This window comes from Engystomops pustulosus, chromosome 1 (assembly GCF_040894005.1).
Source record: "Engystomops pustulosus chromosome 1, aEngPut4.maternal, whole genome shotgun sequence".
Lineage (NCBI taxonomy): Eukaryota > Metazoa > Chordata > Amphibia > Anura > Leptodactylidae > Engystomops > Engystomops pustulosus.
The window spans coordinates 25935141-25948525 of NC_092411.1; positions in this window are offsets into that span (position 1 = coordinate 25935141).

Consider the following 13385-nt stretch of genomic DNA (forward strand, 5'->3'; position numbering starts at 1 on the left):
CAGGCAGAATTTTGGGTTGTTTTCATGGCTTCCATGTTAACTTTGTCGCCACCCTGCTGTGTAATCCACAAAATATACTGGCAAACTTTTATCATGTACCGATATTATTTGAGCGCTTCTTGCTCACCTCCTTTGGTTCCTCTCTGCCACCCATTGGTTTGAAGCCTGAGTCCATTTAGGGTATGTCGCCATGACACTCTCTAGCCTGCTGCCGCTGCCTCTGCATGCCGTCCCCTATAGTGTCAGGGTCAATTATTGGATGTTTTAGATGCTATCTAGCTTCATTCTGTCACTCTGTCATGGCCATGCTGTTGCCCATAATTTTGGCATAATGGTGCGATTATGCAGCCTCAGAGGCATCCATGCATGCTGCCCCTGCTGTTTCCTGTCCATTTCCGTGGTGTTTCCATCCTTTTCTGAGGTTCCCAGGTGTTTGGCCAAGTTTCCCTGTGCAGAGCCTTGGTCCCCTTGAAAAATGCTCGAGTCTCCCATTGACTTCAATGGGGTTCGTTATTCGAGACGAGCACTCGAGCATCGGGAAAAGTTCGTCTCGAATAACGAGTACCCGAGCATTTTAGTGTTCGCTCATCTCTAGTCAAAACCATATTTTGCCTAAGAAAGGCTAGAACCATATGATGCCCTTATAAGACCAGAACAATAATAGGTAGAGAAAGGCCAAAAAAAACATATCTAAAACAGATGGAGAGGTCTACACAAGTCAAGAATCAAAAACAAATTTGACATTTGGGAAGGTCAAGAACATGGTGTCCAGGTGAGGACCAAGGACACAGGTGGAAGAGGGGGAGTTCATTATCGACTTTCAAACGGAAAACTGTAGGAACTTTTTTCCCCCTTGTTGCACCTCGTGCGCCTTATGTATAAAGAGGCGGCGCCACAATATTGGTGCTTTTCCAACACTCACAATTTTTTTTGGGTGCTGAATTGTGACGCTGCATTTTTTCTGACACGTTTTGTGGCGCAAATTTAGGCGCATAATTAGAGCAGATAAAGGCTGGTCTAGGGAGTTCTATTTCACCTTCATGAATGGGGAGATGGTTCAAAACCCTTTTGTTCATGAGCCAAATCACTAATCCCTTGCGCCACAAACTTACATCCCACTAAAAATCATAGAACACTACCTGCGCCGCCTTGCGCCCAAATTAATACATACCCCCCCCCCCCCCCCCCATGGTGTCTGAATAAGAACTACAATAATGGCACTTAGGTGAGGACTATGGTAGTGACAATCCAAAGAGGCCACATTATGCCTGAAGTAAGCTAGAAACATGCCCAAGGGAGGCCATTTTATGGGCAACCAAAACCCAAATTATGCCCATGAGAGGCCAAAAAAAATTGCTCCACAGCCTGTGCAGTGCCTGTAGCCAACGACAGTTCAGGTGCAGACTATGGTGCAATTCTACAACACATCAGACCTGGCATATAGGTGCCCATCGGTGCAGCATTCCTGATAGATCCGACTATAGATCCGATTAATGTGCCCAATGTGTCCAAGTGGAACCCAAATCCCAAAACCATAGAGATATAGGTAATAGGGACCCTAGAGATGGTGACCCTGAAAGGGCAAAAACAGTTCATGCCCAAGAGAGACTCAACTGCTTCAGTTCTGTTGTTGCCGGCAAATGGGAGAGTAAACAATCTGCTCCACTTCTCCTGTCCTATAACATGCTGCCTGTAGATAGGACACTGTGTACAATCTGCTCATCTCTTACTGCTCTATAACATGCTGCCTGCAAGATACTATGTACGATCAGCTGCATTTTTTCCTGTTTCATAACATGTTGCCTGCAGATAGGACACTATATAAAATTTGCTCAGCTCATCCTGCTCTATAACATGCTGCCTGTATACAGGACACTATGTACAATCTGCTCAGCTCCTCCTGCTCTATAACATGCTGCCTGTAGATAGGTCACGATTCTGCGATTCACTTAGATCGTGCACCCAATTTCCTGCATTTGTCGCTTCCCCACTCTGGTCCGCCATCCTCACCATCTTCCTCCAGGTGCATGTACATTCTTGGCTTACGACACAATTTTAAAGTTAAATCCCGAATCCTTCAGATCGTCCGATGGCCTGCCACCCGATTTCTGTTGCATGAAAGCCGGTGCAATTGCGCCAAAATCCGATCGCGTGCGCCAAAAACCCCTTTTAAATCCCTGTCCCAGCAGCGCAAAGTGAAAATCATTGGGATGTCCGACGAAAGTGCAGTCCGCAGGGCCCTTAGTAAATGAGTCCCATTATGTACAATCTGCTCAGCTCCTCCTGCTCTATAACATGCAGCCTGAAGATAGGACACTACATACAATCTGCCCCTTCTATATATCAAACTGCTAACAAATAAAGCTGCAATTTATCATTGACAGGTTCCCCTAAATGTAATTTTTTCCCCTAAAATTGCAACTTTTAACCATTTTTTACCCCTAACTTTTTAATGGAACAGATTAGCAAATGCTCAAAGCCCAAGCATTGACAATTTGGATATTACATGCTTTTTTTCTTTGATGACCCAGCATTCATCAAATGATTTTTTTAGTCTGGGAGTGAGTGGATCTGTAGATGTTTTAAAGTATTAAGGGAATGCCTCAGTATTTTGTACTTATGGTTCTTTGTAGGACAATCACGTAAATTGTGACTGTAGAAAATGCCTTTCACATTTATTAACTAATATGGGTAAGTGCAGAGCCGCATGAATCCGTTTACGTACCGTTCACTTTGAGAGTTACATTTCTTGCTAATGTGCCCGGTATAAAGCGAGCCTGAAGATGGGGAAATATTACATGAATTACACAGTCAGAGCCTATACTCAGTATATGGGTTTTAACTAGTTTACACCAACTCCAGGAAGGCCCATGTGCAATAGCAGTATATACTGTAGGTCCTCTGCTTCATTCCGCCCCAGGGCTCTAGTCACATGACAATGCCGATTCTTAGCCACGTTTCCAAAATCTTAGAACTACTCCATGTATGATCCACTTTTTTCAAAGACTTAATTTTGAGAAATCGGGCCAATGAAAATAGGCTGAGGTGCCTGATCACGCCCTTTTTTCAACAGAACATCTTTATGGGCTTAGAATGTTAACCTTGTTATGCAGAATTACAGCAGGCACTAGACCTCGGGACATAAACAATGGGGGATGATCACTTCTCTGATGATCACTTCTTCTGTGAAACACCATGGGGAACAAAGCAACCGTGTTCAAGTAAAAAAAAGGGTACTTACCCTACATTCTAGTGTCATTCCGCTACTTAAAGTCTTTGTCACCTCCATCGCCGGGGACTCGCCATGGGCTATTTCAGAATTTCTGGGAGACCGCTTTAATTGATATGCTATATGAGATGGAATTATCATACTCTGGTGATGGTGTGCCATCTTATAATGCAGTGTTTCTCAACCTGTGGGTCGGGACCCCAGCGGGGGTCGAACGACCAAAACCGGGGGTCGCCTAAAGCCATCAGAGCTGCAATTTTACTGTGTTTTTACTGCGAGTTGCATGGTTTGGGGTCACCACAGCATGAGGAACTGTATTGCGGGGTCACAGCTTTAGAAAGGTTGAGAACCACTGTTATAATGTGAACCCCTGGCAATTGTTAAATCTATCATGAGGCTCTTACCTTCTAAATCTAGCGGGGGGTTTCACTGGCAGGCAGTTCTAGAATTGAGCTATAACCTCTGCCAGTTGTCTTTCGCAGACTAAAGGTTGTATGCTCACCACTGCCAGCAATGGCACCCTTCGCGACCCTCCATACCCACTTGATGTGGAGGTGGCATATGGGGGGGGGGGAATAGTGACAACTATGAATTGCACCTCCTTCAGGGCTTGTGCACCAGGAAACTGGCGCATAAGCCCTGAACCCCCCCATGTATTCATATAAGGTCGCCCAATGATAGTGTCATGTTTTCATGTTTTCATGTCATGTTGTAATATTGTATTGAAATGTCTTCATGAGAAATTGAAATCACAAAGGGTTTTTTCCTCAATTTGCCATCAGTCTTCAATCCACAGGATTAAGGCCAAGGCCTTGTTCTACCAGTAAATAAAGAAAGGGTGGCCCCAAAATACCCCATATAAATGGAGTGGCAGTGTGCATGAGTGACTACTATTTTATGTTTAATGAAAGTGCAACATCCCCCACCGGGGCCTAGCCTTTTCTCGGGGCCTGGAGTCCACCGGGGCCCGCAGTACCTGAGTGGCTGGCGGTTGCGGCCTAGGCACGCTAGTGTCACGGTGCTTGGTATGGGGAACCGGAGGGCTGTCCTACAGCCTGGCAGGTCTCCAGCAGGGTGGTGTTGGCAAGAAATGATGAGGGAGAGGCTGCTATAGCGGATCTCCCTGGGGCAACCCCTTAATGTCCCGAGTGTGAGTCTCTGGGTGATGGACAGGGTGCCGGTGGTGAAGGCAGCCGTATTAGCAGGGACCAGACGGAGACAGAAGTTGAAGAAAACAACTTACAGTTCTTTATTTGAACCGGCAGGAACCGCAGCAACGTGCCTTTAACAAGTAGGTGGAGTGCTGAGATGCTTTTGGAGGGAGCCTCAGGAGATAGTTCACCAGCCTGGATGTAGAGGGCAGGCTGGGAGGCAGCTGTGTCCTGGTAGGAGGCTTCAGCTTGTCCTGTAGGGCTTCAGGTATCACCTTTAAAGGTAAGATGATACCCCTTTCCTCACTATACTAACTCTAGTCTTCTTGCTCCACTCTTCAGAGGCAGGGGCTAGGCTCTTCCTGCTCTGGTATGGGCTAGACAGAGATTGCTCACTCACTCGCTGAATCTCTAGGATTCTCCTCTAGAACATTCCTGGCCAGGGGTTTTATTACTTCCCCTCTGGTCAGGTGGTGGCTGCTCCTCCAATCACATCTCAGCTTACAGAGGACAGGATGTAACACAAGACATTGGATGATAGATTTTACATCATACACAGATTAACTTCTGCCTTGCCAGGCAGGATTCACCACTGCAATATCCCCTATGTCCTATCAGGACCATGTAGTGTGATGTGGTTACATGCAGGTGGGACATATTCGCAAACACTCCTTCGCCATTGCATCGGCGAGGGTGTTGCAAAAGCCTTATTGAGAACAAGAGAAATAAAACAGATAAACATTGACATAATAAGGCTGATAGCGCAGGATCTTGCATATTAACATATCAGAGGTTGATTCATGGATTCACGACATGTAGTAAGACATGATTAAAAAAAATAACCATCGCAAATAGGCGACCAATAAAGAATACAGCAACGGTGAAACAAGAATAAACAAGAGAAACATAACAAAAAGAAAAGAGGGAGGAAGGGGAAAGACATAAGAGGTAAATTGGGAGCACACGGGGTCAGGTCCTGAGGGAATGGATGAGGTGGAACATCTTCAGTATCTTGGAATACCTGGGAGGTCTGAAAAATTTCCCATTGAGCCCATGTGGTAATTGTCTTACCAGGGTCTGTAGAGTTATCAGCCACCATCTCCTCCATTCTATAGATAAAATAAAGTTCTCAAAGCGACCTGACTACCATAGGGGGATGAGGGTTTTTCCAGTGTCTGCAGTTAGGAGGTGTAGAAGGACCTTTTTAATAGAGGCAATGGAATTGGGCAGAATCGACAAGAGAGCTACCAGTGACCAGGTGATAAACCTGAAATACCTTATTCCAAAAGGGCTGGATCTTGGAACAGCTTCACCAGATGTGGAGCCGGGTACCCACCTCCGCACAACACGACTACTATTCTATTACCTTCTAGGCAACTGTGGAACCAGTAAAGTATCCATTCTTGCATTCCCTGATGGACCCAACCCATAGACCATAAGTGATCAGACCCATTCTCAACGAGGTTGTCTACCAGCAGATTGTTGTTTGTGGAATTGCAGCTCAGTTCCAATTAGGCAAATGGGGCTTCGCTTTTTTGTTTATGACTCATTGTAAATACAGAATTTACTAAACCATCTCATCTTAGGCTGCATTCATTTCTCCGGCGATGATGTTACCACTGGGCGGCATCTTCCGATAAAGTCATGAAGATCAACATGTGGCTGGCACGGAAAAATGGAAGGATAAAATGAAGGCGCAGTGAATAATTATAATGTCTGTAGAACGTGGTTATACATAGTACACATTCCCTTTAATTGCCTGAGTGTTAAGCTTTTGAATAACACCTTTCATTACGGACTCTATTTATTCTGTAATTGCTACAATATGTAAATGGATTCCAGAAGCACGTCAGGTAATTTCATGCTGCTACATTTGCAAACGATTAATTATACATTTGATCTTACATTTCCTTTTGCAAAAAAAAAGAGATCAAAATATATACCCCAAATATAACAACATAAAACTTGGTGCATTCATAATTCCGGCAACGGCGAAATGTGTGAATTTACATTTCTGTGAAACGCCATTGTAATTTCGGCAAGGTCATTACATATAGACACAATGGAAATAGGACCTTTTAGCATAATCCATAGCAGCCTGCAATTTTCTTCTAATCACGATAGTCATTTATTCTTTTTAATTTGACATAATTTCAGAGGAGGCGGCTACATGATAGCAGATTTCAGCTGCTCGTTTTAAAGAAATCTTTTTTTTAATTGAAAGCGCAGAGAAGGAACCCAGAAACGGCCTTTCAATAAATATTACTGATAATTCATGGAGGTCTTTAGAAAGGTTGGAGCTGGGATTGACTCCACTTTTTTTTGGCTCGGTAGACACTAAAAATGTGGTAGAATACGTAAAATATTAAAGATTAGATGAAGATGTGTCATGGCAACTGAACAAAAAAAAATCACTTCCTACCACAATAACATAAATAATACATGAAAAAGACAATAAAATCTAAAAAATATTAAAATGTATTAAAAATGATAAAATCATGATCCAATACCTGAGAAACCAGCTCACAACATCACCAGATCATCATTCATGAGGCTACATGTAAATAAGTAAGAAAAACTAGTGGGAAATTGGTAAAGGAAATATACCATTCTGTAGCTACACTGATACAGAAACATATCTTGTTTAAAGGAAACTGACCGTTTGAATTGATGCATTATGAAGCAAACATACCTTGAGAATGCTGTAGCTACACTAATGCAGGATCATATTTTGGTTAATCCCTGACCTGAGTGGTTTTGAAGAAAAACCAATTATAACAATCAGGTCCCTGGGAAAGCTGGTCCAGGCTGGCTGACATAAGCACATTACACACGGGATTTGTATAATTATAAATAAAGGTTAGTCAAGACATGACTAATCAACCTGAGCTGGATCACTCATACACAACAGCCGGGGGATGGTGCACCTTCAGGCACAACCCAGGGATTACATCATCCTCTCCTGCAGAGAACAACTCTAGTGCTAGGATAAGCGCTGAACCAGCCATAGAAGCGACGGAGCTTCATTATCATAATGACTTCCTGTAAGCAAATCAGCTGTAAGTAGAGTGATGTTTGGCTATTTCCATAGGTTCAGAAGTGTAAAGTTATACTGGTAACATAGTTTGTCTCTCCCCGTGTTATCACTGGGTACAGTGGTCTCCATAGTGTGTATGTAAGAATGATTAGGATCCTATGTGATGGTGTGGCTTTCCCTCCTTTCCCTCACACTTTTAACACTATATATCCAGACATATCACATACATTATCAAACAACAATATCGCATTCATCCCAACATTAAATTTTATCACAACCATGTTTAGCTTCATATTCCACACAAGCCGAGACCCCACATACAGCCACAATAACATACAGGAGCCTAATCATGATGGAACCACACCATCATGATGGAACCTAATCATCCTTACATACATACTACAGACAGGGCCAGCTCCAGGTTTTAGTGGACCCCTGGGCGACAGAGCCTTAGTGGGCCCCTTTGTGGACCACCCACTAGTGGCTACAATGCCCCCCCTCCCCCTGCAGACACACTGACCCCCCCTCCTGCGGACACACTTACCCCCCCTCCCCCTGCGGACACACTTACCCCCCTCCCCCTGCAGACACACTGACTCCCTCCTTCCCCCCTCCCCCTGCGGACACACTGACCCCCTCCCTCCCCTCTCCCCCTGCGGAAACACTGCCCCCTCCCCCTGGGGACACACTGACCCCCTCCTTCCCCCTCCCCCTGTGGACACACTGACCCCCTCCTACCCCCTCCCCCTGCGGACACACTGACCCCCTCCCTCCCCCTGCGGACACACTGACCCCCACCTTCCCCCTGTGGACACACTGACCCCCTCCCCTCTCCCCCTGTGGAAACACTGCCCCCCTCCCCCTGGGGACACACTGACCCCCTCCTTCCCCCCTCCCCCTGTGGACACACTGACCCCCTCCTTCCCCCTCCCCCTGCGGACACACTGACCCCCACCCTCCCCCTGTGGACACACTGACCCCCTCCCTCCCATGTGAACACATTGACCCCCCTGGTGATCATTTGGCCTGAGTGGGCCCCTCGAGTACCCCGGGGCCCCGGCACTTGCCCGGGTTGACCAAGTGCTGGGGCATGGCCTGACTACAGACCTTACCACGTGACAACACGGAAAGAACCAAACTACATTCGGCATACCAGTATAACTTTACAGCTATGAACCAACAAAAATAGCCAAGCATCACTCAGGAACACCCCCCCCCCCCTTACAGCTGATTGGCCGTCTCTCCATGTGACCTTTCGAGCGAGGGGCATGGTTTTCTATCCTTACCACCTTGCTCTCTCTGTTGGTAAGGCGCGTTTCCCCTACACGGACGAGCACTCAAATTCAACCTGACTTCTATTGGCTCTGGAAAACCCCAGACCTCACTACCGTTACATCACAACTGCTTGTTCATAGATTGTCTATAGACTGCCTTTAGGACAATGTATTATGTGAATGTAAGTCTCTAGCTCAGCATAATAACTGGGTGAAACCTCCTATTGCAATCTCATGACCCAGGGATACAACAGAAGTTCACCGTTGGCTTTTTTCATCATGACTTTCTGTTTTACTTTATGATCCACTTGTACGACATAAACCAGCAATGTCTTATTGTAGTAACAGAGATTTTGTAATTGTCCACCATTATGTTAGTTTATTATGGATATATTATTCTATTTTCATTATCTTGTTACAGAGTTTGACAAAGGCTGATGGTTTAGCCGATACGTCACAAATTTGTACATTGCCGCATTTATATTAGAGTGTGAAAAGCACTTTATGAATACAGTCCTGCAACAGTTAACAGTTGTGACTGACAGAACTCTGCTCCGATCATTTCAGAGGAAGAGACTTTCCCATAATTATTTTGAGCACATTCAGATCAGTGCTGGTTATAGTTTATCTTGCCTTGCTCCATACCTTGAGTGAGGCTCTGTTTTCAGAATTCCTGGTATTTTCATCTTGGCTCTTGTTCCGTTTACCCTTCTGTTTTTGTGATTTGGTACTCTGTTGTGACCTTGCTTGTTGACTATGCTTCTCTGTTTGTCATGTCACTTGTTTTTTACTTTGGTGTAGAGAGGGACTGCCTTCTAGTTGTCCCGAATCTTTTAGCATCTGAGAGACAGGTAGGTGAGGGGCTTAAGTTTAATATTCATATTAATGTTCATGTATCTGGTCTCCTCAATACAGGACTGTAGGATTTTGCTTTTGATTTGTACAAACCATTTTAACCATGTTATAAAACAAACAATTTGATACTCTTTCAGGGTCTTGTTCACCCAGTATTTTTTAAACCATCAGTCATAGCATATTGGCAAGACCAATGAAAGGCCCACATGGTCATGGGTCTAAGGTTAAGCTTGGAAGCCTGAATGGAACCTATCAAATCAGTCTTATAATTTTGGGTTTTAGAGTCTTAGACATATTTAATTGACCTAAGTAGGTGCTGGGGGATCCATTGACTTGAGTCCAATGCAGATCTCTGGCATGAGAGCACTGAGGAAAGCATATTTAGCCTCAATGTGCATGCTCTCAACATTGGGTACATGCACAGACTAGAAAGTTGAGACTAACCTAAGTTTCACCCAGCATTATGTATATGGAGGGCTTAAGCAGACTCAAATCTGTGTACCTGTGGCATTTTTTTCAACTTTCATTTTCCACCATTCATTTTAGTCATAGCCCATTATATACATCTTATGCCCGTAAAGCCTTGAAATCTACAACCGATATGAACCGAGCTTAACAATAATTTTCTGATAACAATTTTCTGTTTAATTCACATCTACAGGGATTCAGGAGATTGAGGTTCAGACCTCCACTGAACAGGCAGTCCCAGTTCTGTGGATAGAGAACAAAGCCCCCATAAACATTACATAAAAATTGTGCTAGCACAAAAATTTCAGCAGGTTAGCCATCCATCTAATGTGTATGGGGCCCCTGTTGAGATGTGGGGTCTTCTGGCCATTAAAAAAAAGAAATCTGTACTCAGGCTTCAGGTATAAAGAAAAGGCTTGCATTTATTTGCACAAAAATAAAATTAACAGAACAAAAATGCTGATGATTCAGGTTGCAGCTACCTTGGAACAAGCAGCTCCCCTGTGGTCAGATCAGAGACTCTGACCTAGAGACCATCCATGTACACACAGGTGTCATTAAATACCCAACGATTTCCCTTGAGTCTTAAAGGGATACACCCCTGGGTTGCACCTTTGACAACAAACATCACACAAAGATATATTTCTTACTTAATATATATAACACCACAATACAGTATAATACACAATATAAAAATAAAGGGGAGTTTACAATATACACAAAGTAATCAAAGTAAGAAATACAAACATAAACCGCATGGCTTCAGCTCTGCATCACCTGGGAGTAATCAGGTGCAGCTATATAACCCCAGCTCACCCTCTGCTCAGGTTTTGCACACACAGGTAAAATCAGGTAATGCTGAGTGGTGACTGCTGAACTGGTTTGTCTGTTGAAACAATAGTGGACAGAGACAAACGAAAAAAAGAAGAAAAGGTACAAACACACAGACAGTTCACCATTCACCCCTCAACAGCCCCCACTCATCTTACTAAACTGTCAGGTAGCAGTTGTTTGAGTAAATATTGATCAGGCAAGTTGGGATTTAACCCTTTTGATCAAATTCAAAGGGGTATTCCGGGAATATGAATGTCTGATACAAAAACCCATGATGCTATAAATAAATGAACAAAACAAAACTCAATGTCATTAGTCACAAAATGGAACTTAAATAGTTTGATTTTATGATTCACAAAATGTTATGGCCTCTCTAAAGTAGGCGAAGTTATCACCAAGATGGCCGCCACTGGAACTACAAGTCCCATGATCCTTTAGTTCTCATTAACTACTCCTCCCTCTTATGCTCTGCTCCCTGTGATGATGTAACAGATTGCCCTGCTCTGTTACCATAGTAATGATGTGTAACTGTCATCACCTCACATAGATGACGTCTCACCACAACACTGGCCATACAGAATGCACTGCAACCAATCGACTACAGCCAAATAGAGTGGTGATCACATGATCTGCCCAGGTAGGTATAGAACATGTGATGTGGACATGTGACCAGCGGCCATCATCTGTCCTGTGTCTTCTACGTGAGAAGGAAATTAACAGACTGATTAAAGGGCCAGTAGCATTTTAATTCCTCATTACAGTCTATGTCACCAGCATTTTTCGGCTAATGGGAGCAAAATTTTAAATAACAACTAATTACATATTACCGTATATACTCGATTATAAGCCACCCGAGTATAAGCCCCTAATTTTACCACCAAAAACTGGGAAAACCTGTTGACTTGAGTATAAGCCTAGGATGGGAAATGTAGAATATAGCCTGCCAGCCCCCAGTAGTATATAGCCAGCCCCCTGTAGGATACAGCCAGCCCCCTGTAGGATACAGCCAGCCCCCTTAAGTATACAGCCTGCCAAGCACATAAAAAACTTACATACTCACCTTCAGGCGGTCCCGGTGCGCGCCGCAGCTCCCCAATGCACCAGTCTCCACAGTTCCTCTTTTGTCTTCTCTATGCTGTATTAACCAGCAGAGACACATCCATGTGATCTGCCGGCCGTCGCCCACTATGACGTTGTCAGCAGCGACACCGCCGCATCATAGTGTGCGCCGGCAGATCGCATGGACGCTTCTCTGCTGGGTAATACAGCATAGAAAAGAAAGAAGAGGAGCCGTCGGGAGCCGGAGGGTGAGTATGTAAATTAATTTTTTTATTGATTTGTGTATAAGCCGAAGTGAGGTTTTTCAGCACATTTTTTGTGCTGAAAAACTCGGTATATACACTAGTTTATATGGTTGCTTATATTTTAATGACTCATTTGCACATGAATCATGCTGATTCCTGGAATACCCCTCCCTTTAAATTACTGCCATACACATGATGCAGTCAGCCATTTAGCCAAGCTGGCCGGATCATCTGTAGGCGATTCATACCTTTCAAAATTTTTGTATATTAAAATTTTCAAGAAAAATATGTGGCTTGGGTCTGTGTTATTATTCATTTGTCTGTGTTTTTTTGTTTGGTTTTAAGTAGGTTTCATGAAACATAATGTTACATTTGAAAAAAAAATAGTTTTTTAAAGGACATATGTTTTGTACCAATTTTTATCAGTACATCATTTTCTCTTAATCAAATGTGAAAAAACAAAATCTGTATTTAGTCATTTATAAATTATTCATGCATTTTATTAGCAAATGTCCCTTCACACATTCTGCCCTTTCCTTCATATCACATTGATTTTAGATAAAACTGTCCTCCCTGTTGTCAATCACCCACCAGGGCACCTAACCTTCTTTCCTGGAATTCCTTAAAGTAGCTGCCCATTCTATCGGTACAAATATATATACAGTATATTTCTGTATATGTAGTCTAAATTCTTGTCGATTTTTAACATTTGTAGACTTTATAAATTCTAGACTGTTGTAAGAACCACTTACCAACATTTTACGGCATTAACATTTTGATCTCGTTCGACGAAAGTAGAGAAGATAATCTTAAATTATCACGGAGCTGACTGCAGCATTTCTAGACCCAGTAAAAACATTTCACTCTTTGGCTTTTATGAATATGAAATAGTAAAATAATAAAAAGTAATGCAAATGTAATACAAAGAAATAGTTTGTAGACTAAAACCACTCTATCACAATGGTTGGAGAGAACTCTAGGAGATTATATTTGACATCAATGGAGCTTTCCCGATTTTAAATCCAAAAGGTTTAATCTAATCTTTTGCAATCCAATTTTTTAATGCAGCCTAGACATAAACTGTAATCTTGGGCTTAGCATTTGTATGTTATATCTCATAAAATCTACATGTGTGGAGACTTCATAGGGTCTAAGGAAATTTAAAGCAAGTTACGCAACATTCCAAGAACGTTTCAAAAAATCCCAGAGAGACAACTTGTGATTGGTTTATTA